The sequence below is a fragment of the Eschscholzia californica genome, unplaced genomic scaffold (genome assembly GCF_041429995.1).
Source record: "Eschscholzia californica isolate CP2 unplaced genomic scaffold, dmEscCali1.0.p SCAF_1, whole genome shotgun sequence".
NCBI lineage: Eukaryota > Viridiplantae > Streptophyta > Magnoliopsida > Ranunculales > Papaveraceae > Eschscholzia > Eschscholzia californica.
In genome coordinates this window covers 9,397,815-9,423,519 of record NW_028238198.1, presented here as the reverse complement: position 1 = coordinate 9,423,519, position 25,705 = coordinate 9,397,815, and the positions used below count along the sequence as shown (strand labels likewise).

At 36.2% G+C, this 25,705-nt stretch overlaps 1 pseudogene across 1 annotated transcript; it reads left to right on the top strand.

Moving 5' to 3' along the window:
* Nucleotides 1-6,885: 6,885 nt before the first annotated feature.
* LOC147563921 (serine carboxypeptidase-like 34) lies at nucleotides 6,886-14,143 on the top strand (annotated as a pseudogene). The gene is made up of 10 exons (XR_015225632.1): nucleotides 6,886-7,187; nucleotides 7,287-7,394; nucleotides 7,511-7,592; nucleotides 7,790-7,882; nucleotides 7,976-8,064; nucleotides 8,171-8,413; nucleotides 8,524-8,660; nucleotides 8,760-8,849; nucleotides 8,928-9,033; nucleotides 13,800-14,143. The product of XR_015225632.1 is annotated as a serine carboxypeptidase-like 34 (transcript).
* The last annotated feature ends 11,562 nt before the right edge of the window (nucleotides 14,144-25,705 follow it).

Sequence of the window (25,705 nt, the reverse complement as noted above, 5' to 3'; positions counted from 1 at the left end):
TCAACAGAATTCTTAAAAGCCCATGAAGTTTGTATATCTTCTTTCAGCATGGTCCGTCTTTGGGACTTGTTTTCTTCCTAATCAAATTAGTTTATGTCTATGTACCAAGCTTGAATTATGTTTTAAATTGGTTTAAAATATAATTAATTTTTCGAAAGTTGCATACGAAATAGGAAACATGAGGTCCTTCATTATTTAGGCTGGTGGCTTTGGTCACGGGCTGCCCGTGATGATCGCAGTTCATTCTCGCGCGCATGTCTGACCTTAGTCCACTAGTGGACCTTCACTCGGTAATCTTTAACACGTCTTTTGCTAGGTGAGATTGTGGGCATTCAATTCAAAATCAAGGGTAGCAATGACAAGTTTTTTGTGAAACTAGTTTCACACTATCTTGGAAGTTGGATCGTTGTCTACACTAAAAAGCATGCAACAATTAATGCAATAGTATGGAGGTCTCCCAGTTAACCAGTTCTACTTCAACTCCATTGAATATCATTAAATACCATTAATGGTGATGGTAATAAATAATTCCTATATAAATACAACCCATAAAAAACATTCTTCACTCACCTCACGAGAATGTTAAAATATTAAAAAACATTAAACCACATTCTACTCTTCAAGACACGGGTCGAGATCCAACCACACTCCTGCTAGAATGTTTTGTATATAATTAAGTAGTGCACTAAAAATCTCATCCAACGTGGAACGTTCTCTTTCAAATACTATTTCTTTTGCCATTGTCCATATCGAAATTAACTATGAATTAAGATTTTCAGTCCCCAAGCGAGGAAATCAATCACTTGGTGTTTTTCTCAACTGGACACACTGGGTTCAACAAAAAAAACTGGCCACACTGTAGTACTCTTGTAATTTTCTCATAGGGGTCATTCTAGAAAAGACTAGGAGGGATTTCTCATTGAAGATTTCTCGATTGAGAGGAGGAGTAGTCTAGTAAGTTAACATAACAATACCTTATACTGTTGTCTCGGATGATGTGAAAATATTCTTTTATCCTACCTAGTGTAAACAATTTCTAAATCACATATAACTATTAATTAATTCTAATAGTTTCGTATATCTTTTGATGTAATGAAGACGAGTCTTTGTTAATTTTGATTTTAGGTATGTTTGACATTTTCCTACAGAACCGATACCAGATATTAAGATTAAGTCCATGTTAATTAATTTCCTCAGAGTAGTGGTGGCAAACGGGCCGTGCCGTGCCGGCACGGCCCGTTTGGCAGCCGTGGCGTGTCAGACACGCCACGGCCACGCCAGGCACGACTTGAGCTGTGCCGTGCCCAGACCACAAAGGTCTGGGCACAGAAACGGCCCATGGGAACGGCCCGGCCGTTCCCATGGCGTTTTCGTTGCATTTCTGGCCGTTTCTGTGGTCGTTCCCGTAGGCGTTCCCGTGGCCGTTCCGTGGAGTTCCCGTAGTCGCTCCCGTGGCTCCGACCCATTCATAAATATTTTTTACTTGTAAAAAAAAGTAATAAAAGAAATATTACATTTTTTTTCAATTAAAAAATTGTGATGTACAAAAACTTTAGAGTCTATGTCATATCTTTGTTTATTTTATTGGAAAAGAGTTGTATAAAGACTCTCCACATTTACTTTATATTTTGTGGTTTAGGTGTGGGACTATCTTTACCACTTTATTTGTTTATTTTTTTGAAAATAAGTTTTAGTTTGTTTCAACAAAAAAAAAATCAAAGTAAAAAAAAAAAAAGTAAAACCTCTTTTGTATTACACCAATTACTAATAAATGGGGTGGGAGTGTACCACACCCTCAAAAGAGAGTATTGTACACCTTAAATAACTTTTTAAAATTAAAAAAATTAAAAGTGTTTTGAGGATGTTAGTACACCCTAGGTAATGCTTTAAAATTTAAATAACTAAATGGGGCCGTTGCTAGCGTGTCGTTGTTGCCGTTTCCGTTCCGTGTCGTTCCGTGCCCACGGGTCGTGCCGTGTACGATCCGTTCCGTGTTGTTCCTGCGTGTCTAATGGCCCGTGTTTAACGGGTCTGGGGCTCTAAAATCCTAGCCCCGACACGGCACAGAACGGACCGTTCCGTGCTGTTCCGTGTCCTCAAATAAACGGGCCGTGCCGGTCCGTTTCCGTGTCGGCACGGCCCGTTGGCCACCACTACCTCAGAGATATATAGTGAACTTGGTCCAGTCTCAAATATCAAATATTACCAAAATAATTAATGTAAGCTAAACATAGTGTATATGAATAATTTTTTCAAGTTACAATCATACATTCATTTTGAAAGTCCCACATAAGCAGGGACGTATCTACCTTAGGGGCAGGAGGGGCCATGGCCCCCCTGACCCTTAGTCTTACCCACCACTTCCATGTACATCCAACTTTTCAATATACAACACAAAATTATCAGAAATAAATATAAATTTGAATGTGTTTTTGCTCATGAAAAATTCAGGCACAAGATTCTTTCGAAAGTCTGGTGCATGCAAACGTCATTAAGAGTTCTTTTTCCGAAGTTAACTTTAGAACCACCTCTTTTTCATGAACCTGGTCTTTTTGTGGTGTTTCCCATAAAAAGTGTCTCACCTTCCTCTAGTTTTAAGTAAGCGGAGAATAGGGCTTTGTGTCAAAATAAGATCGTGATATAGGACAGGGGCTAGCCCACATAGGGGCCCGTGGGGCGCGAGCCCACATAAGAGCCCGTGGGGGCGCGGGCCCCCACGACCCTAACGTGGTTCGTTAATGTTATGCGACATTTGCCGCTATATTAGATACATATATGTATATATATTTCCATTCTTCAATCACATATCTTCCCTAGCTTTGTTGGTGAAGCTATTATTTTCAATATCGAGGTCAAGGGATCGAGTCCCACACACAACATTCTTTTTTTCTAGAAAATTTCTACTAACACTTTGTTTTTTCTAAAGTATCTACTACTTAAGTTAGTTTTTTTTTTGTAAAGGAACTACTTAAGTTAGTTGAAATTATTGTTTGGTTTAAGATGACTACTTATTAAAAATACATTATAAAGGTCATGCTTGGCTTAAAATTGGTACTTATTAATTGAGATATCTCAATTTTGACCTCCTCAAAGTGACCAACTAAATAAAATGGTCTTCTAGAGATGATGAGTTTTCTAAACGCCCCCCTTAAATTTTGATTTTGTCTGATTTTTCGGTGACTTGTATTTTGAACTTCAAAATTGTCATTTTTAGATTTTTGTCCTGGTAAATATGTTATTAGAAAGAAAACTAAATCTTCATATTTTCTTCCATTACAATCACTTCCTCTTCAAAATAGTTTTTAACTATTTATATTAGTAACTATATGGGTTCTTCTTAATCTTCACCATTATCTCTTCATCCCCTCCTGTTTTTTATTTCAGTATATTTTGGGAATCCAATTGGAGGAAACATCCTTGATCCATATTGAGAAAATTAGAATTTGATTGTTATACATCAAAATTACCACGAAATATCTAAACTACAAATAAAATTTTGTTAAGAATTTGCTTTTCGATTCTAGCTTGATCATGTGTTGTGGAATCCTTTCATTACCTATAACAAAGGTGCCCCAACTCATAAAAGTTTCTGGCTTCGCCCTGATATAGGAAGATAGCCGTTATCCAACTTCTTCCCTCAATTGCGAGAGCGAGATTGATTTTTCTAATAAATTGACATCATCGAAGAAGAAATGACCCAAACAAATTTGTGTACTTAAATATCTCTTCATCTTTTTCTCTACGAACAAACTCATTATTTTTTGTTTATGACATTCAAGTGTATATCAGATATTTTGAAGGTTTAAACACCTAAAATATCTAAAGAAGGGGTTGTGGCGTAGTGACGGGTTATATCGACTAAAGTATAAAAATAGCTAATAATCACAGTATATGATAAAAAATTGCATTAATTACATTTTGGCCCCAAAAAATGACCAACTCGTCAAAATGGTTCCTTAACGATGACCAACTTCCCATATAGACCCTAATTAAATCAATTTTCTATCCACTTCTCCATTAGGCTCACATGACGCTTTCTTTTATCACCCACTTAACCCTTATGACATTCTGCCAATATTTATAGTTCCAAACATTCTAAATTTTGTTTCCTAATTAATATGGTGGCCAATACATGGACAACCAAATATTTTATGTGGACAACTATTTTCAAGTCAACCGTCTTTGACTTGATTGACTTTGATTTAATTGGGGGACAACTCTCTCATAATCTCTCTCTCCTCTTCACCCCAACGAATCCAAGAAAAAATCCCACCATCATTTGAACCAATTGGAAATGATTTACTCTAACATTAATGAACAATACTCAAGAGATCTACAAGAACTCTAACATTAATGAAAAATGCTCAAGAGATCTATTAGCCACAATTCTTGAATGATGGAAACTGTATTGAATAAAAATCCTTTTTAGCTTCTACCAATGGTAGTTTACCTGAAGGCTTAAAAAAATGGTAGTTTATCTGAAACACTCATCGAAATTGCCCTAATTTCTGGCCGACCAGTATCATGTTCATACGGAAAAGGGGGGTTTTTGCTGGAAGTTCCCGGATGTTAAGTGATGGGTTGTGGGAAAGACCGGAAATATGAGGAGGGATCTGATGAAGTAGTTGATTCAAATATTCATGAAAGTTCTTATATTGAAGATGAAAGATCTTGTGTTGATGAAGTGCATCTGTGCATGATTTGAAGATTCATGGGAATGAAGATGATGAAGAGAGAGAATATGATGACCCTATCTTAGTTGAAGCTTTGATCTAAATTAACCCCATATTTTTTTTGTATCAATTACTGTCATTTAGTTTTTTAGGTTTCAAAATTTGAGTTTTCAAATTTAGGGGTTTTACTTATCCTCAATATCTATGACATTTCAGTGTGTCAATAAATGATTTTTACAACAATCCATTCTTTTGGAAAGTCGATTGATCATTGGTTATTGGAAAACCAATTTAATGGATTTTCAAGCATAAGGAGGTAAAATAATTTGTTAGGGGTAAAAAGAGACGAGGAGAGAGAGAGAGTTGTCCTCCTATTAAATTAGAGTCAATTAAGTCAACCACAATTGACTTACACCCGACCCGAAAACAGTTGTCCACATAGTGTATTTGGTTGTCCATATATTGTTCACCATTAATATCTTAATAATCTTCATCACCAACATTTCTATTCTACCATGAGCTCTCACTGATTTTCTATCACTTTTATATCATATTTATGGCGGTGACTTTTGTTGAACTAAACATTGGTCAACCTTGGATTAAAAAAAAATGGTTCACACAGGGAATGACAATGTTGATGTATCAAGTGACTATCAATCTATAAGGCTTAGTTGCTTAGAGAATTCAGTAGGTTATTGGTGTTGAGTTTTTCAGAGAGGGAGAGAGAGAGTGTCTCGAGAAAGAGAGAGATAGGGGTACGTCTATTGTGGGAACTTTTAGTTTATGATCTGGACCATTGCCTCAATCAACCGTCCACATCTATAAGACGTAGGGACTTAACACTGAACCTGTGACTTTCGTGGATGCAACTGAGAATGCATGAAAAAATGACTTTTTCCACTTGAGGGAGACGCGCGGCTTCTTTCTATTGAGTCGCTTTGAGGGCTTGGCCCCAAACAACATTACTCTTTTATCTGGTGCTCTCGCTCTCTCCAGTGGCGTGGTTGAGATTTTAGAGGCCCGGTGCGAACTTTTAACTGGGGCCCTTCATCGTATGATGCAAGAACCGAAAAATAGTTACATGCAATATATTAGTAAAATAGCTAAAATTAACTAAAGATTATTAGGATGACAAAAAAAAAATGCACATTTAGAGAAGGCATACGATCCTATTGTATTTCAGTATGTGAGAGGAGGGGAGGGAGAGAGAGAGATAAAACAATAGCATAGAGAGAAAAGAAATGAGAAACATAAAGATAAAATTAAATGAAAATATAAAAACACCAAATAGAGAACAAAATTGGAGAGGCCTTTAGAGTAGATTTTTTTTTTGAACTGGGTGCCCTTAGGTATCATATCTTACAGAACGGGTGCCCTTAGGTGTCATATCCTATAAAACTTTGAAAAAATATGATTTTAGATTGTACAGTAGGGGACTCGAACACGGAACCTTGTGGGCGCGAGACGGTATCATCTACCAAATAGGCTACTACCTCCTCTTGCATAACGGGTGCCCTTAGGTGTCATATCCTATAAAACTTTGAAAAAATATGATTTTAGTTTGTAAAGTAGGGGTCTCGAACACGGAACCTTGTGGGCGCGAGACTGTATCATCTACCAAATAGGCTACTACCTCCTCTTGCATGTTCTCCAACATTTCTTATTTTATACTTAAACAGCTTTAACATTACCAATATGGGGCCCTTAGATGGAGAGGGGCCCTATGCGACCGCACCGGTCGCACCCCCTCTCCCACGCCCCTGGCTCTCTCTACCTCTTTACCCGTAGCACTGTCGCTCTCTTCTTTCTCTCTGGCCTCTTAAAATCTCTTTCTTATTGTTTATATAAACTGTTATACATGCATGGATACTGTAATGTAAGTGTTTGCTTAGTTCAATATTACATGTGATCAACAATTATTTAGAGACTGGTCATAATCATGAAAGTCGATGCAGCCCCACATTATTTCAAGCTTCGTACATAGACAGAAACTAATTTGATTAGGAAGAAAACAAGTCCCAAAAACAGACCATACTGAAAGAAGATATACAAATTTTATGGGCTTTTAAGAATTCTGTTGAATTTCGACTCACTAGCTAGGGAGTCTAGTTTCATATCACATGTGTTGTCTATAGAGTTTCACTTTCATTATTAAGTGAATCTGCCTATATAAACAAAGGAAGAAGAGTATTCATTCTTCACAAGAGTCTTAGAGTGAGAGAGAAAAAGATAAAAAGTTTTCGAAAATATTAGTAATGGCATCCTCAATAGTTTATTTCCTGATTGTATTAGTAATTTGCTCCATAGGAGGGAGCAACAGTTTTCAAAAATATTCTAGTGAAGCTGAAGCAGATAGGGTCACCAATCTACCAGGGCAGCCCTCTGTTGCCATCCAACATTTCTCTGGTTACATAAGAATTCAGGTTGAAGAGGTTGAAAAATCATTCTTCTACTGGTTTTTCGAAGCCGAAACAAATCCAACAACAAAGCCTCTTGTTCTCTGGCTTAATGGGGGTACTACGTTTCCTCTTTTTTTCCTTTTCGAAAAGTGAATTTATAGTAACCACTCTAACCAAAGATTATTGACAAACTAGTTCATTTTATGTTATACAGGACCAGGATGTTCTTCTGTTGGCATAGGAGCAGCCCAAGAACTGGGTCCTTTTCTTGTCACAGGACGCCCTGATCAACTCCGATTCAACAACTACTCTTGGGTCCAAGGTAAAACCTACTGCCGCTAGCTGCGAAAATAACACTATGTCTTGCACTTACCAAGTCTTAGTGTTTGCTCTTCTAATATTTGTATGTGATCATTTTCAATCATGTTCCTTTGTTAGCCGCGAATCTGCTGTTCTTAGACTCTCCGGTCGAAACAGGGTTTTCATACTCGAGTGCAGCCGAGACCCGAGAACATCACTGGTTAGTTTTTCTTTTTCTCTTAGCTAATGTTTTTTTTTTGAGCTCATACAATAGGAAGAAATATCCTTGTCCAATGTTAAAAGTCACTATATATTATATATAGTACATTATATAATTTTCATATTTTTGCTGTTTTTTTCTTCTTTTGAAATGGTTTGTTTTCTAATTACTTGTTATTTATCTTATTATATTTTTAGCACACGATTCTTATGAGTTCATGGAGAGATGGTTTGTTAGATTCCCTCAATATAAATCGCATGATTTTTATATAGCTGGGGAAAGCTTTGCAGGTATAAGAACGTCCGATCCTTTATAATAATAATGTTTTTACGTTATAAAAAATATAATAATAAAAAAAATTTCCACAATTTTGTATGTTTTAGGGCATTACATACCACAGCTAGCCGAGGTGATTGTTAATAAGAACAAAAGATCGGGAATTAATCGTTTTATAAAGCTAAGAGGTCTTATAGTAAGTAAATTACTAATTTATCAAGGCAAAAACCATCATCATCTTTCATATTTTCTTATTCTCATATAAATTTTGAGTTCTAAAATTATCATATTATATGTTTCAGATTGGAAATCCTACGTTAGACATGGAAACAGAGTACAAAGGTATCTATGATTATGCATACCAGCATGCAATAATCTCAGATGAGTTATATGAAGTACTCCGATCATGTAATTTCATCCCAGCTCCTAATCAAGAATGCCAGAGAGCTTCCGACGAGTATAATGATCAATTATTGGAATTAAATATTGATTTGTACAGTTTGTACACGCCGAAGTGCCCCAACGAGACCACTATAAAAATATCAGTAAGTTAGAAAACATTTTGTCTTAGACATTGGTAAACCTTTAAAGATGAGTTTTCATAAGTTATCAGGTGATTTCGTAGTCTATTTTAGTAATAATCTTTTCTTTACAGATGGATTTAGGAAGCGTATCAAGAAGATACGACCCATGTTTGGATAGCTATGCTATTCATTACTTCAATGATCCGAATGTGCAGAAAGCACTGCCTGTTGATATGGATGATGTTATCATGCCTTGGGAGTCTTGTCGGTATGAATTTTTAAGAATGGACAAGTATATTCGTATATGTGCATTTTTTGTTATTTAAATTTTACAAGTTATAACAAAAATTAATTATTGTATTTGCAGTAATACTGTCATTTTTTGGGATGAAGCAAGATCTGTCCTTCCAATCATCAAAGAGCTCATCGCTGGTGGAATCCGGATATGGGTATATAGGTATATATGTGATTCTTTTCTCTTTCATGTTTCTATGACTGTTATTTCTCATTAATCGATTTGGTTCCTTTTCTTTAGTGGAGATACAGACACACAAGTTCCTGTGACCTCCACTAGGTATGCCTTGAGAACGTTAGGTCTAAATATAACTAGACATTGGGCGCCATGGTTCAATAGAAAGGAGGTACGTCTTAATATTCTTCTAAATTTTCCTTAATTAAATGTAATTTATATTATGAAGGTTAAATAAACTTCGTGGTTTTGTTTTTATTTGATGTGTTTTTAGGTGGGAGGTTGGACAGTTGAGTATGCGGGTTTAACATTTGTTACACTGAGAGGAGCAGGGCATGAAGTCCCTATTTTCGCCCCGAAACGAGCTCTGCAATTGATCTCCCATTTCCTCTCTAATAAGAGGCTACCACCTGCATCTGATTAAGTGATTAGTTTGTTATGAACTTTTAAGTTCCCTATAATCTATATGGTAATATTAGCTTGTGTGTAATTTTACTTATGAACCAAATGGAGTAGTTTGGTGCATGCACCATATAACTTCACTTTAAATCAAATGTATTAAGTTAACAAGTAATTTCACTTTGAATACCCCATATAAGTTTTATTCTGTATTTAAACGCCTAAACTATTAACATATAACTGTTTTAGGGAAGCTTCTGCTAAAAATATTATAACGAAAAACAAAAAAGAATTACAAATGACATCTCCATCATACTTCTACTAAGATCAGATTTAGCAACTATTAAGCTATAATCTTTCAACAAAAAATTTGTTAAGTTATAATGCTCATACTATGATGGGCTATAAGTATTACTAGTAAATGATAATTTCTCGTTTAATTAGAACAACAACAAACTCTCCTGTTCCATGTACTACCAAGAAACCCCAAAGCCTTACATTTAAGAAAACACTTTAGATTCCGGAAATTTCGAGTCTTTCTCGCAATGCAATAAACCCTACCCACACCAAAACTGCCTCCAATATTGCTGCTTGGGGCTTCAGATGAACACTGACTAATTCCTAGATCCCGACCTGAATCACATAAATGCCAATTTTAACTTGTGAACTATTTAACAATCATTGTCTTTTCTATCCTTCACATAAGGGAGGTCGAAACCAATAATAAAGATTTATTTAGTGCATCAAATAATAACCATAAAAATTAAAGTACAATCGAGTATTTTATCTGATAACAAACAAAAAGTAGAGATGAAAGAGAAAAAAATATGAAAATATTACCGGCTGAGATAGGTCTAGAGACAAGTAGAAGAACGAAAATTCAATGGAAACACGAACCAACTTGACCTTTTTAATTCCTAGATGATGAACTGCAACTTTAGTCGATTTAGAATATGTTTAGCACCTATGATGGAGTTCACTTAGGGTTCAATGCTTCTTTATATAGAAATTCTTAAATGCGTGAGTTACACAATTGAAGACTTGAAGTTAGTGCCCTAACTTTAAACTACATTATCAATGCATGAGTTATCCAAATTTTTTATTTGTAGGATGTTACATTTACCCTCTTTATCTATTCTTTTCCAAAAAAAATAAAAAATATTTGAACGAAGACGGGGCATTTTGCAATTTCAACTAGGGTTCTGAAATGCACTATAACCAATTACAAGGGTGTGTACAGATGTGATTTCATTAAAATAGGTCCCTTCCACCCAACCCATTATAAAGTAGTTACAGAATTATAACCTATCTACACTTTAGATTAAACTAGCCCATGTTATTTTTGGAACAATGACTCAATCACTATGTAGTTGGTCTTGGCCGAGAATCTCAGGTCTCGACTCGGTCTTGGTCTTCTCTCGAGAAAAGACTCGGCCGAGACACCGAATTAGGGTTTGGCCGAGAATTTCGAGTATCTCGGTCGAGACAGACCGAGACATCATCTTTTAATTTCTTCAAATTTTTTTTTTAAAAACTCTAAATTCTAATTGTATACTATTATTTAGGGTTATTTCCCAAATAACCCCCAACTTTGTGACCAACTTCCTGCCTAGCCGCATACTTTGCCAAAAATACCCAGATGACTCCCTTTTTCACTTACCGTTATAACTCCGTTAACCAGTCACCATCTCTCTCTCCTCCACCTCATCACCTCTCTCTGCCACCTCATCATCTTCACCGGCAAAGGTCGCCAACCGAATTCCAGGCGACGACCTTCAAACCTAAAAAAGAATTTCCCTTCTTCTTCCTTCCTCTCCTGTTTTATCTTTCTCTCTCTTTCTTCTTCTTTCTCTGTCTCTTTCTTCTTCTTTCTCTCTCTTTTCCCTCCCTTCTCTCTGTTTTCTCTCTCTAGACCTCCGGCGAAGTGGAGTCTTCACCGGAGGTCTGGTGAACCAGCAAACCAGACCTTCGAAGGTCTGGTCCTTCGTCTGATCTGGTGGGCAAACCAGACCTTCGAAGCTTTAGTTTGCTGGTTCACCAGACCTTCTTTGGTCTGGTGAACCAGACCTTCGGCGAAGACTCCACTTTGCCGGAGGTCTAGAGAGAGAAAACAGAGAGAAGAGAGGGAAAGTGAGAGAGAAAAAAGAAGAGAGAGAGAGAGAAAGAAGAAGAGAGAGAAAACAGGAGATAGAGGGAGGAAGAAGAAGAGAATTATTTTAAAAGGTTTGAAGGTCGCTGGCCGGAATTTAGTCGGTCGGCGACTTTTGCAGGTGAAGATGATGAAGTGGCGAGAAGATGAGGTGGCAGAGAGAGGTGATAAGATGGAGGAGAGAGAGAGAGATGATGACTGGTTAACGGAGTTATAACGGTATGTCAAAAAGGGGGTCATCTGGATATTTTTGACAAAGTAGGGGGTTAGGCAGGAAGCTGGTCACAAAGTTGGGGGACTATTTGGGAAATAACCCTATTATTTTATTACTTTCTTACCCACTTATTATATTCTCAATCAATCTAAGGTAAGTAGCATTACTATTATGGCCGTGGCTTTGGGAAATAAAGAAAACTCTCCGGGTAATAAAGACTCAGTCAATCAAAATTGATTTAGAAGTCATATTTATTGTTTAGTCCAAGAATTCACTTGATTGAATTTTGTGTCCTAATCTTCATCACCTCCTTTCTTTTCTTTCTCTCTTCCACTCTCCTCCTCCTGCCCTGCAATTTAAGAAAAAAATAAACCCTAATTGAACATGCAACCAGGAGATTATAAAACACTCCTCCTTGCTACCCATATTACTTCACCTTCTTCCACAACAACCAAACCCTAACCCTAAATAATTCCTAATAACTAAGGGTGGTTGCTGATTTTGATGGGAGGAAAAGTTGACCCTTCTGGGAAGGATCATCATTTGGGTTTTCTCTAACACTATCTCTCTGGCTTTCTATCTTTTTTATTGAACAAAGATAGAACAAGACCAATGAAGAAAAATGAACCCCAACCTGCGACCTTTAATGAAGACCGACAAGGATAAAACTTCTTATACCTCTTTAAATTTGGATTTCTTTCTTTCATTCTAATTAACTTATTACAATCGATTCAAAGGGAGATATACCTCTTCAGTCACTTTGGGAGTGCTTTACTGCCCCCCATTACATCACTTTGGATTCTCTTCTTTCATTCTTTCATTCTAATTAAATTATTACACATTAGTCACTTAGGGTCTCTATATGTTGGATTGGTGGGAGTTGGGGAGTGCTACCTCTTCAGTATCCTTTTCTAGGGTTTCAATTTATGTTAACCAATTTCAATCTATTTATGTGAAATTTCATGATTTTATCTTTGATCTGATGTTTTGGGGTCCATTTTTATTGGTCGTGTTCATTGATCTTGTTCTATCTTGGTTTGTCTTGGTGAGGAAGAGAGAAACAGTTAAAGAGAGAGGAAGAGAGAAAAACAGGATGAGATAATGATTGAAGGGCAAAAATCAAAAAATTTAATTTTCGGAATCAAAATGGAGATGCCCCGTGAGTCAAATCTAATTGACTGATGTTTTTATTCCCTAGAGATTTTTCTTTATTCCCCAAAGCCGTGGCCTACTATTATATAGATATTTTAAGTCTTTCGTCTTGTACAAACTTTGAAATTCTAGTAGATTAAAATACAATATTTTTATTACGATAAGATTTTGTTTATTATGATAAAATTTTGTTTATTATGAATGATTGAAGTAGTTTTATGTTTAAAGTCTAGAGAATTATGAGGCAATGAAGAGTCAAGAAATTAATGGTGTGTTTGGATGACGGAATCATGAATTCGCGGATTCAGGTTTGTTTAGCAACTCATAACAATCCTATGGTTTATTATTATTCGAGTATTTTTAAACACACCTTTGGAAAAAATGAATTTTGAAAAACAATTGATTTTTGGAACATAAATAATGTTTTTTTGGGAAAATAATATTTTTCAATTTGTAAAAGAAAATATCTTTTTGTTGATTTTAAATTTGAAATTTAAGTTTATTAATCCAAAATCCTAGCAAATCTAGGAGGTAGGGTGGGATTTTGGTCCAATACAAATTTTGGAATCCTACTTAGGAATCCTGTAACCAAACACACCATAAGCTTATTACTAAGTACTCTTTAGCTACACAAGTTTTCTCGGTCACGTCTCGGTCTCGGCCTTCAACCGGACCGAGACCGTGACCAACTACATAGCTCAATTATTGATTTTTCGGAGACTAAAACATAGATTGGGCCCAAAATATATTTCAAGTAACATCAAATCTATATAATCAATCCACTGATTAAAACTAAATCAGGAGAAACATAACATATGTGATTCTTTTCTCTTTCATGTTTCTACGACTAGGTATGGCTTGAGAAAGTTAGGTCTAAATATAACTAGACATTGGGCGCCGTGGTTCAATAGAAAAGAGTTATGTCCTATTTTTCTTTTAACTTTTCCTTAATTAAATGTAATTTATAATATGAAGGTTAAATAAATTAACTTAGTGGTTTTGTTTTTATTTGATGTGTTTTTAGGTGGGAGGTTGGACAGTTGAGTATGCGGGTTTAACATTTGTTACAGTGAGAAGAGCAGGGCATGAAGTCCCTATTTTCGCCCTGAAACGAGCTCTGCAATTGATCTCCCATTTCCTCTCTAATAAGAGGCTCCCACCTGCATCTGATTAGTTTTAAGTTCAAGATAAATAGTCCCATATAGGGTAATATTAGCTTGTCTGCTTGTTTGTAATTTTACTTATGAACCAAATGGAGTAGTTTGGTGCATGCACCATATAACTTCACTTTGAATCGAATGTAGTATTAAGTTAACATGTATATTCACTTTGAATCAGATGGTGTCTGCTGGATACCCCATATAATTTCATTTTGAGTCAAATGGACTGAGTTTTACTCCGTATTTAAACGCCTAAATTATCAACATATATATACGTGACTAATTGTTTTTGGGAGGTTTCTTCTAAAACATTAGAACGAAAAACAAAAAAGAAGATGAAAACAAAACAAAACAAAATTACAAATGACATCTCCATAATACTTCTACTAGGATTAGATTTAGCAATTATTAAGTTATAATTCTTTCAACAAAAAAATTTGTTAAGGCTCATACTATGATGGGCTACAAGTATTACTATATGATAATTTCTGATTTAATTACCACAACAACATATAAACATGTCCCATTTGATACCAAGAAACCCCAAGGCCTTACATTTCTCAATACAATTTAGAGTCCGGAAAGTTCGAGTCTTTCTCGCAATGCAATGAAAGCTATTCACACCAAAACTGCGGCCGATATTGCTGCTTGGGGCTTCAGACAAATACTGACTAATTCCTAGATCCCGACCTGAATCACATAAATGCCAATTTGAACTTGTAAACTATTTAACAATCATTGTCTTTTCTATCCTTCACACAAGGGAGGTCGAAACCAATAACAAATATTTATTTGGTGCATCAAATAATAACCATAAAAGTTAAGGTACGATTAATTATTTTATCAGATAACAAACAAAAACTAGAGATCAAACAGAAAGCAAGATGAAAACATTACCTGCAGAGGTAGGTCTAGAGACAAGTAGGAGAACAAAAAGTACAATGGAAACATCAACCAACTTGACCACTTTAATTTCTAGATGATGATGCCGTGCAACTTTAATCGATAGAGAATATGTTTAGGACCTATGCTGGAGTTCACTTAGGGGTCACTGCGTCTTTATATAGAAATTATTAAATTCATGAGTTACACAATTGAAGTTAGTGCCCTAACTTAAATCTACATTTTTTCTTTGTTTCGTTGAGTATGTCAGGATGTTACATATGCCCTCTCTATATATTCTTTTCTATAAACTAATGGAGTTGCATCAAGTTAAAGGTATTACTATACTGCATCCTTCTTTTTTTCTGAGATGGATAAATCTGCATTGGTACGACCAATGTGCCAAAATCATTTTTTTTTCGGCAAAAGCCAACACGACTGGTTACAAATGTACATTAACAATATTTACCCACTAGGTGGCCTTAATAGGATAAAGATAGGGCATTTTGCAAATTCAACAACTACTTTATTCATAGAATGTAACAAGGTAGCTATCACTTGATAGGTACCAGGTGTTCCAAAAATAAAAAAAAAAATATTTTTTCTTTAACTTTCTAAAATAAACTTGATAGGTATTAGCCTACTAGGTGATATTTTATTGTGATTATTTTTTGCTTTTACAACATATATGTTAAATAAATTGAATAGGCCTAGTTTCCATGACAAAGTACCACTCTAAATAACCATTACTGTCGATTAGGTTGATGTGACAAAGAACATTGCATACAGACTATTTAAGGGGTGAGCAGCGGTGCAGACTATTTAAGGTCAAGCCGAAGCTAAACTAAGGAAAATGAATTGGCTGGGATTCCCTGACACATCCTCCCAAGTGTACTCCCCTTCACAGGACAAGGCTATTTTGGTCTTTTCAGTTGGTTAGCCAATCTGCCCGAACTCAGTCAACCAAATAAAATGTGAGAGAAAAATAAATTAATAAAATGAATTATGATTAACAACAGTACTCCTATTGAAATGTCAAGAGATAATATAATATGGATAAAATAACTGCAATTATCGAACGACTACATATTTTAGGTTTCAATGGTGGCGGGGACAATATTGTGGAGGTGGCACTTTGGTTTGAACTATAAACTACGAAGTCTGTGACTCTTTAGGAGGCCGCGTGAAGAAGACTCGAAAAAAGTATAAGATTAAGTTAAATGATCGTCGTTCATTCTCGCGTGTATGGCATTATGACCTTAGTCCACTAGTGGACCTTCACTCAGTAATCTTTTATATGTCTTTTACTAGGTGAGATTGTGGGCATTCAATTCAAAATAAAGGGTAGCAATGACAAGTCCTTGTGAAACTAGTTTCACACTATCTTGGATCAATGTCTACACTAAAAAGCATGCAACAATTAATGCAATAGTATGGAGGTCTCCTAGTCCTAGTTAACCAGTTCTACTTCAACTTCATTGAATATCATTAAATATCATTACTGATGATAGTAATAATAAATCCTATATATATAAATACAACCCATAAAAAACATTCTTCACTCACCAGACAAGAATGTTAAAATATTAAAAACATTAAACCACATTCTACTCTTCAAGACACGGGTCGAGATCCAACCACACTCCCGCTAGAATGTTTTGTATAGTTACGTAGTGGACTAAATATCTCATCCAATGTGGAACGTTCTCTTTCAAATACTATTTCTTTTTTTTGCCGTTGTCCATATCGAAATTAACTATGAATTAAGATTTTCAATCCCCAAGCGAAGAAATCAATCGCGTGCTGTTTTTCTCAACTGGCCACACTGTAGTACTCTTGTAATTTTCTCATACGGGTCATTCTAGAAAAGACTAGGAGGGATTTCTCATTGAAGATTTCTCGATTGAGAGGAGTAGTAGTCTAGTAAGTTAACATAACAATACCTTGTATAGTTGTCTCGGATGATGTGAAAATATTGAAAAACATTCTACTCTTCGAGACACGGTCGAGATCCAACTACCGAGGTACCCCAGAGCTTTAACCCCCAGAGTTTTAACCTCCAGAGATTTCTTCGATATCCCAAGCCTGTAGAATTTTCAGTTGTTGCCCAGCCCGCTAATAGCCCTTTCGGCGGGTGTTTCTAGCAACGCCCTTAAGAGAAGACTTACAAACCCAACAAGGCAACAACCCACTACTCAATTGATCATGTATAGCCAGATAGGAACTAGGGTTTTAAAATACCTCTCAACCACACAAAAATAAGTTGCATTACTTTTTTTTTTTCATTTCTCTTTGAAGCTGGAGATGAACTTTCTACAGACCCCCTTGTCCTCTATAAGTGTATGGCATATATATTATATACTCTTATCTCTCTCTCTCTCTTCTATAAGTGTATGGCATATTATTGGCCAATTTTGCAATTTGTTTAACCCTAAAAAAAACTCACCATGTGATAGGGATTACTTGTCCATATAAATAAGAACAAAAGATCGTTATATAAGGTTAATTAAAAGGTTTTATTGTAAGTAATTTCCCAATGTCATTAAGATCTCTGATTATGCATACCACCATGCAATAATCTTCGATGGACTATAAATAATAAATACTCTGGTGAATTCCATTTCACCCAATCAACTCATACGAAAGAATGCTTGAGGGGTTTCGAAGAATTTGATGAATTTTCGCGATTGAATAATGATTTGTACAGTTTGTACCCACAACATGCCCCAACGAGGACTCCATCAAAGTATCCCTCACTCCGTAAGTTGATAACATTTATCTTAAAAATGAGTTTTCATAAGTTATCATGTGTGTTAACTATAGAGGTTCGAAGAGCTTTAAGATTTCGAATGAAGAAGGAAATGCGGCTAGGGTTTTACAGAAGAGGAAATGAGATTAGGTTTATACATGTTTATATATATATTAAATCTTAATATTTATACAACATAAATATGCATAAATATTTTTGAAATTAAGATTTCTTCCAAATTCAATTTTGTTTCAATCAACTTTAATTTGTTGTGGGTTTGAGACACGCTAAACAATTCAAAAAAAAAACTTTAATTTGTTGTTACAAGTTGTATTTATACAGAAATAGAGAGAGAGAAAGAAAGAATTTTGTTAGTGTAATGGAATATTTCCAGAACTAACGGAAATTAATTACTAACTAATCTCAATAAACACAAGTCAACAGTGACTGCCTTCAGAATTCTTCATGAGTTGGGAGAAGAGAACTGGACCTTAACTTGATATAAGTTTGTGGGCTTTGACTTGATTTTGACTCGGTCAATATATAAAACTTCTTTCAGAAACTTAATCTCATTTCTTCTTCTTTAAAACCCTAGTGGCCTGTCGCTCTAAAGGAGCTTTCATTTACGAGATTAGTCTCTCTCTGTCTGTATTTGTTGTTAGTTTATTTGTTGATTTCGATATGGAGGAAGCAAACAATCAATTTATAACCAAGTTCGCGGCATTGACTACAAATGAAACACCACCAATAGAGGTGGAAGGTGAAGATTTACTACAATGTTCGTCGGAGATTATAAAAAATGGAGTAGTTCACATTCAGAGTACCAAGAAAATTGATATAGGGCAGGCTATGATGCGTCTCACAAGAGTTATTCATGGTCCTAACAAATTCAATCTAACAGAGGTTAAAGATAATACTTTTCTTCTCAAATTTATGACGGCTTCGGAATTAGACCTGGCATATGAAAGTTCGCCGTGGGTAATTCAAGAGGAATTAATGATTCTCCAAAAATGTAGAAACGATTTATCTCCAAAAGATCATATTTTTGATTCGGCTTGGTTCTGGGTCCAATTTCATGGAATACCACAAGGTTTGCTTACTAGCACCACGGTGAACAGGTTAGCCGAAAAGATTGGAAATTTTATTCCTACTACGGCCGAAGAAGCATCAAAATGGAGTATGTTCGGAAGAGTGAGAATTGAAACAAGTTTATCTACTAAACTTACTTCTCGGGTTAATTTAAAATTATCTGCTTACAAACTTATCTCCATTGAATTACGTTACGAAAAATTACCCAGGTTTTGTATTTATTGTGGTCTCATTGGGCATACTATAAAATTCTGTTCTACAATCCTAGCATTTGGGGACTTACTTAAGGAGAATCTTACACCAGAACAGACCCGTAAGATACACCAGGCCATGATTCCAACTTACAGTGAGAATTTTAAAGTTCCTTACTCTAGGAATTCAGGCAAGGAACTAGGGTCTTACGGGTTGGACTATCCTTTAGGGGACAATCTAGGGAAAGAAATTAATTTAGGAGGGAGTGAAAAAGATAATACAGATCTCCCTAACTTTTCTATAAATGCTAATTTTGGAGATTTGCTTAATAGTTTGTGTCAGGTAAAAAGATTCAAAACTCAATCAAAGGCCATACCATCAGTCCAAATACCGAGAGACTTGGCTTATACACTTGAAGAACAATATCACAAAGGAGAAAATTCACAAGTCAAAGCATCTCAAATCCCCAGGAAGAAAGAGCTAAACGACATTACAAGAGGACGGCTAAACAAATGGCTATGGAACCATCCAACGAAGGGGTACCGGCAACCCAAATGCCGGGTTCAGTATGAGCATACTTGCGTGGAATTGTCGGGGATTTGGGAACACCCCGACAAGAGAAACTTTACAACAGTTCCTAGGATCGACTAAACCTCTACTGGTTTTTCTTTCCGAATCTCGTATTACTAATTATGTACCTTTATCTATGTTTAGTAAATATAATCTTAGTAGTTATTATTATGTTTCTTCCACTGGTAGGAGTGGGGGCCTTATCCTTCACTGGAATCCTACAATTGATGTGAATATTAATTATTCTTCCCCCAACCTTATCCACTTGACTATTAAACATTCGATAAATTCAGACCCTTGGGACTTGTTCTGCATCTATGGACCTCCTAGGGTCCAAGACAGACAAAGTTTTTGGGATGACATGTTAATCCGTATTAATGGACTGAACAATCATCCTTTCTGTTTGATCGGGGATTTAAATGCAATTTCTTCCATAACAGAAAAATGGGGTGGGAGCACTAATATTCCTTTTCTACAAAATTTTCAGAACTTTATCGCTACAGCAAATCTGTTGGACATCGGTTTTAATGGGCCAGCATACACTTGGACAAACAACAAATCGTTTCACCACTTGACAAAAGAACGATTAGACAGAGTACTATGCAATTCGAACTGGTTAATTCAATTCCCGGAGGCAGGACTATTTCATTTACCTCGCTACAATAGCGACCATGCTCCTATTTTGCTCAAATTACAAGTTCAGGGCAATATAATGAAGACCATTACGAAATTCGAAGTATTTTGGACTCACCATAAAGATTATAAACAGGTATTCAAAGACAAGTGGGATCTGTCCGAGGGTCATTTTCTAAACAAATTATAAACCACAAAAGAAAATATCAACAGTTGGAGCAAAAAAGCATTTGGAGTTATTAAAAACAGGTTGGCAATTTTGAGGAAAAGATTGTTGGATATACAAACCATCTCTCCAACAGGGCAAATACAGGAGATCGAAAGTATTATTCAAGAAGAGATATTATTTTTAGAAAATATTGAGAGAACAAAAGTGGAGCAAAGAGCCAAATCAAAATGGGTGTTAAATGGTGACAGAAATACAAAGGCTTATCATATGGCTATGTCTATTAGAAGGCAGAAAAACAAAATACAACGATTACAACTGAGTACGGGTGAAATCACTAGCGATCAGAAATTAATATCGGAGGAGTTAGTAAGGCATTTTCAAAATTTATTTCGAAGTGAACCAGTAAGCTCACCTCCAACCGAAATATTAAATGCATATAAGGTTTTTACTCCTGAACAATTAGGCTACGTCTCAAGGATTCCTACACCTGAGGAAATAAAGGCTGTCGTCATGGAGATGGGATCAACAAAGAGTCCGGGTCCAGATGGATTGCCATGCTTTTTCTTCCAACACAATTGGGAGGTAATAGGGTCTGAGCTGATATCTTATATTCAATCCATCTTTAATTCAGGTACTATTGATCCTTCTCTCAACTTAACAACTGTCGCCTTAATTCCGAAGGTAAGAAACCCGAGTATGGCCACCGAGTTCAGGCCTATTGCCTTATGCAATTCGGTGTATAAACTCATCACAAAACTGATTGCCAATAGAATTCGACCTTACTTAGAGGAATGCATAATGTGGACACAAAATGCATTTATACCTAATCGACAAATTATGGACAATATAGTAATAACCCAGGAGCTTTTACATTCTATGAGCAAATTTACCACAAAAAAGGGGGCTTTTTCTCTCAAAATGGACATGGCTAAGGCCTATGACCGAGTGAGTTGGGATTTTCTGGAAACTGTCCTTAAAGCCACTGGATTCCGAGGAACGATTCTTAGCCTTATTTTATCGTGCATTAAATCGGCTAGTTTTAAAATTCAAATTAATGGTAGGCTTGAAGGGGATTTTAAGGCATCTAGAGGGCTTCGTCAGGGATGCCCTCTCTCCCCTTATCTATTTATCCTAACCTCCCAGTCACTCTCGCTCTTAATTTCTCATTATGTAAATCAAGGGTTATACACTGGCTACAAAATCAATCGATCGAGCCCAAGCATTTCTCACTTGCTCTTTGCCGATGATCTGATTTTGTTTGGAGAAGCAACAAATAATAATCTAAATACAATAATACTTTTAATGGAAATTTATGAAAGCTTCTCAGGACAGCAGGTCAACTTCTCGAAGTCATCCATTTTCTTTAGCAAAGGAGTTCCCACAGCAATCAAGACAGAATTCACCAACAAACTTAATGCTCCGGCAATGACAAATGAGGCAAAATATTTGGGAGCTCTAGTCCTCAAGAAAGGTAACAGAATCCAAAGTCATACATGGTTAGTAGACAAATTCAAAAACTCTTTGACAGGTTGGAAAAATAAGATAGTGTCACAGGCAGGTCGTACTATTCTAATTAAATCAGTTCTAGCTTCATTTTGTACGTATCCCTGTAGCTATCAAGTGCTACCAGTCAATATTATCAACCAACTAGAAAAAATAGAAAGGGACTTTTGGTGGGGTCATAACCAGGGAGAAAAAAAATTTCACTTTATCAGGTGGGATATCATTACTAGCCCTAAGAACAAGGGTGGATTAGGAATCAGATCGATTCAAGAGGTAAATGAATCGATTATTGCAAAGATGACTTGGAGATTAATTACTCAACCAAATTCAACATGGGTGAAACTACTCAAATCAAAATATGTCACTACAGATGATTTTTGGGAGGATATTAGTGTGCAATCTAAGTCATCCTTCTGGAGGGCTATTATGAAGACCAAAAATATTATGAAACAAAATGTGATGTGGAAAATTGGTGATGGGACTTCTATCAAAATTAAGTCCGATCCATGGATACCTGATATTACTAACCACAAGCCTATCATTATAAGTGATCTCCCACCAAATATATGTTGGGTGGCTGATCTTATTATGCAGGAAACCAAATGTTGGAATGAAGAAATCATCACAAGACATTTTGATGAGGCTACAATAGAGGCAATTCATAACATTCCTATTCCTCATCACTATCAACAGGATAAATTAATATGGAAGCCGACACCGACAGGAAAATTTACTTCCAAATCATACTATAAGGTAATAAAATCAAATCCAATTCTCTCGGATCAAGCACACAACTTCCCATGGATTAAGTTTTGGAAGAAGTCTAGTATGATACCACAGGTTCAGAACTTCATATGGAAACTAATACATGATGGTATACCAACTTTAGGTAAAATAGGAACAATTCTTCAACACTTACCTCAGTATTGTATAATGTGTGAAGAAGAAGAGGTAGAAACAGTAGACCATCTTTTTGGAAGCTGCAAAAAATACAAAGAACTAATTAATATTACTGGATTAATGGACTCTCATCAACAAAATTTGGAACCAGTAAACTATTTGAAGCAGATCTTGACACAAAATGAGAATAATGATGAAGTATGGTACGGTATTACTCAGCTTATGTGGGAGTGGTGGAAACAACGAAATGATCTTCATTTCAACAACAAAAAGCTGGATCTACCTAGGTTGGTGGACTACGAAGCAAAACCTAAGGTATAATCTTATTCCATCAACTAACTTAACTTCTAATGAAATTTTGCAGCAAAATCAGTGGTGTCCTCCTCCGATGGGATCGGTTAAAATTAATTTTGATGGTGCGTTCACATATGATAAAGCTTCATGTGCGGCTATAGCAAGGGATTCAGAAGGTTGCATGTTGGGATCTAGACTGAAACGCATAAACCCTAAATCAGCTATACATAGCGAGATGAAGGGATTCAGAGAAGGAATGGAGCTAGCGGCGGAATTAGGGCTGGATTCGTTTTATATAGAGGGAGATGCTAAGGTCCTCTTAGAGCTAATCTCGACCGTTGATTCGGAGGTGCCCTGGAGACTTGAACATGAAATCAACGAGCTGAGGCTACTCACGTGTTAAGTTGATGCGCATTTGTGCTTCTGCCCGAGATCTTGCAACTCAGATGCACATAATCTTGCAGCTTTAGCGTTACTCCAGGACTTTTAAGTTATTGGGTTTTAACCCCTACGTTGTTAAATTTGTTACAAGTTAACCCTTTTTTCGTATTCTGTTTCGGGCAGAGTACTTTAGAAACGAGACTTTGTAACCTTGATGATTAATGTTATTTATATTTCAAAAAAAAAAAAAAAAACCCTAGTGGCATTTCCTTCTTCCTTCGAAACCCTGGAACTCTTGGAACCTCTATAACAATGTGATTTATCCATGTTTGAATAGTTATGGCATTGGTTACTTCAAACGACCATAATGTGCCAAAAGCAATGCATGTTGTTATGAATGATGTTAGGCATGCTCCATGTAATTTCACTTTGAATCAAATGGGTTAAGTCAATGAGCAATTTTTTTAATCAAATGGTGTCTACTGGATGCCCCACAAAAATGATCAACATACCTACGTGATTAATTGTTTTAGGGAGGTCTTTGTTCAAACATAAAAAAGAAAGGGAGACTTTGACATACAACCCCACTACTATATGCATAGGCCTACACTCCCACTTTTTGAAAACTTTTCATATACACACCCACTTAGACGGAAACCGTCAACTCAGAGTTAAGTTAGGAGTGTGCGACATACACACACCAATCAAGACAATTTTACACTTTTGTAGTTGTTGTTAGATTTTTTGACATATAACCCCCACTATTATATATACACCCCCATTTTTTTTTAACAACCAAAATTTCACCTAGTTTAGTCTTTAAACCAACCAAGTACAAGCCAATGATGAAAGTTCGGCCAATACGCCGATGATCTACGGATCCAATGGGGCGTAAGCTTTGGAACTTCACTTTAAGATCTGATTTGTATATCATTGATTGATTATTGTTGTTTTTTTATGTTGAATGATGTAAGTCAATGATTGAATCTCTCGATCTCATGTGTATTTCCTTTGTATTGAACCTATGGATCTCACTTATTTGTTTTTTTTTGTTATGTTAAATGATGATGTAAGTGAAAGATTTGAACCATGTATTGAATCATGTCTTTTTTTTAACTGTGAATTATGTATCGAAAAAGACTGAGTCAAGATGTAATGTTTTTGAATTCAAGAGGGCACTACTTCATATTCAACATGTTCAAGGAACTGATTTCCATGCAACCCCTTAACTTCAACTTCAAGTCTAAGAGACAAGCTATGGGGAAGGAAAGATGCAAACTAATGGCCACCCTAAATGTAAGAGGCGGTCCAAAATTTGGTAGGCGGTTTGGTGAAGGTCGGTGGAATTGGCATCCCATTCCACCGACTCCAATTTTGAGTCCAAATTGGACTCAAAATTTGGAAACCCTTGCATATATATATATATGGGGTATTGAGAGCCTAACATCAACCAACACAAGCAACAACAACTCCTCTTTAGAGAGAGCTAAAGAGAGAGAGCGAGTGAGAGAGAAATTTTTTGTTCATAGTTTTGAGCGGTGTTAAATTTCTCGGTCGTCGAAGATCTAGTATAGAAGGTTAATTTCTATACGGTACCATCTTGGGACGAACTTGCGGGTTGTGTTAGTCGTCTTCATCTATCCTTCAATAAAGATTTCTTTTCGCCCGAGGACGTAGGCTTTAAAGCCGAACCTCGTTAAATTCTGTTCGCATATTTGATTTTGACTTAGCTTTTCGATTAATCTTCATAATCGGATCAATTTCTAGGATAGGTTCGATAGCTTCCGCGACTTTTAGTTCTAACAATTGGTATCAGAGCCTTGTTGAGATTGAACGAAGAGAAGATGGGATCGAGAAGTGGTACGGTCAAATCAGGGAAATATGAGATAGAGAAGTTCAATGGGAAAAACGATTTTTCTTATTGGCGGTTGCAGATGAAGAATCTGTTAATCTCGCAGAAATTACATAAGACGTTGACGGGAAAGAAACCAGGAGATATGTCAGATGAGGATTGGGAGGAGTTAGATCTCGAAGCACGGACAACCATTATGTTGTGTCTTGAGAGGGACGTGGCGTTCCTAGTAGACGGAGAAGCAACGACGGCGAGTGTGTGGTTAAAGCTAGAAAGCAGTTTCATGACAAAAACTTTAACGAATCGGGTCTACTTAAAATCCAAATTATTCACATGTAGAATGGAAGAGGGTTCTTCTATTCAGGAATATGTGAATAGGTTTGACAGGATTATCTCAGATTTGAAGGATATTGATGTTAAGGTTGAGGATGAGGACCAAGCCCTCATATTGTTACTTTCATTACCAAAATCCTATGAGAACCTTGTTCAAACTTTGATGCTTGTTGGTGATAGTCTAACCATGGAAGAGACGAGAAATTCGCTATTAGCGGATGAC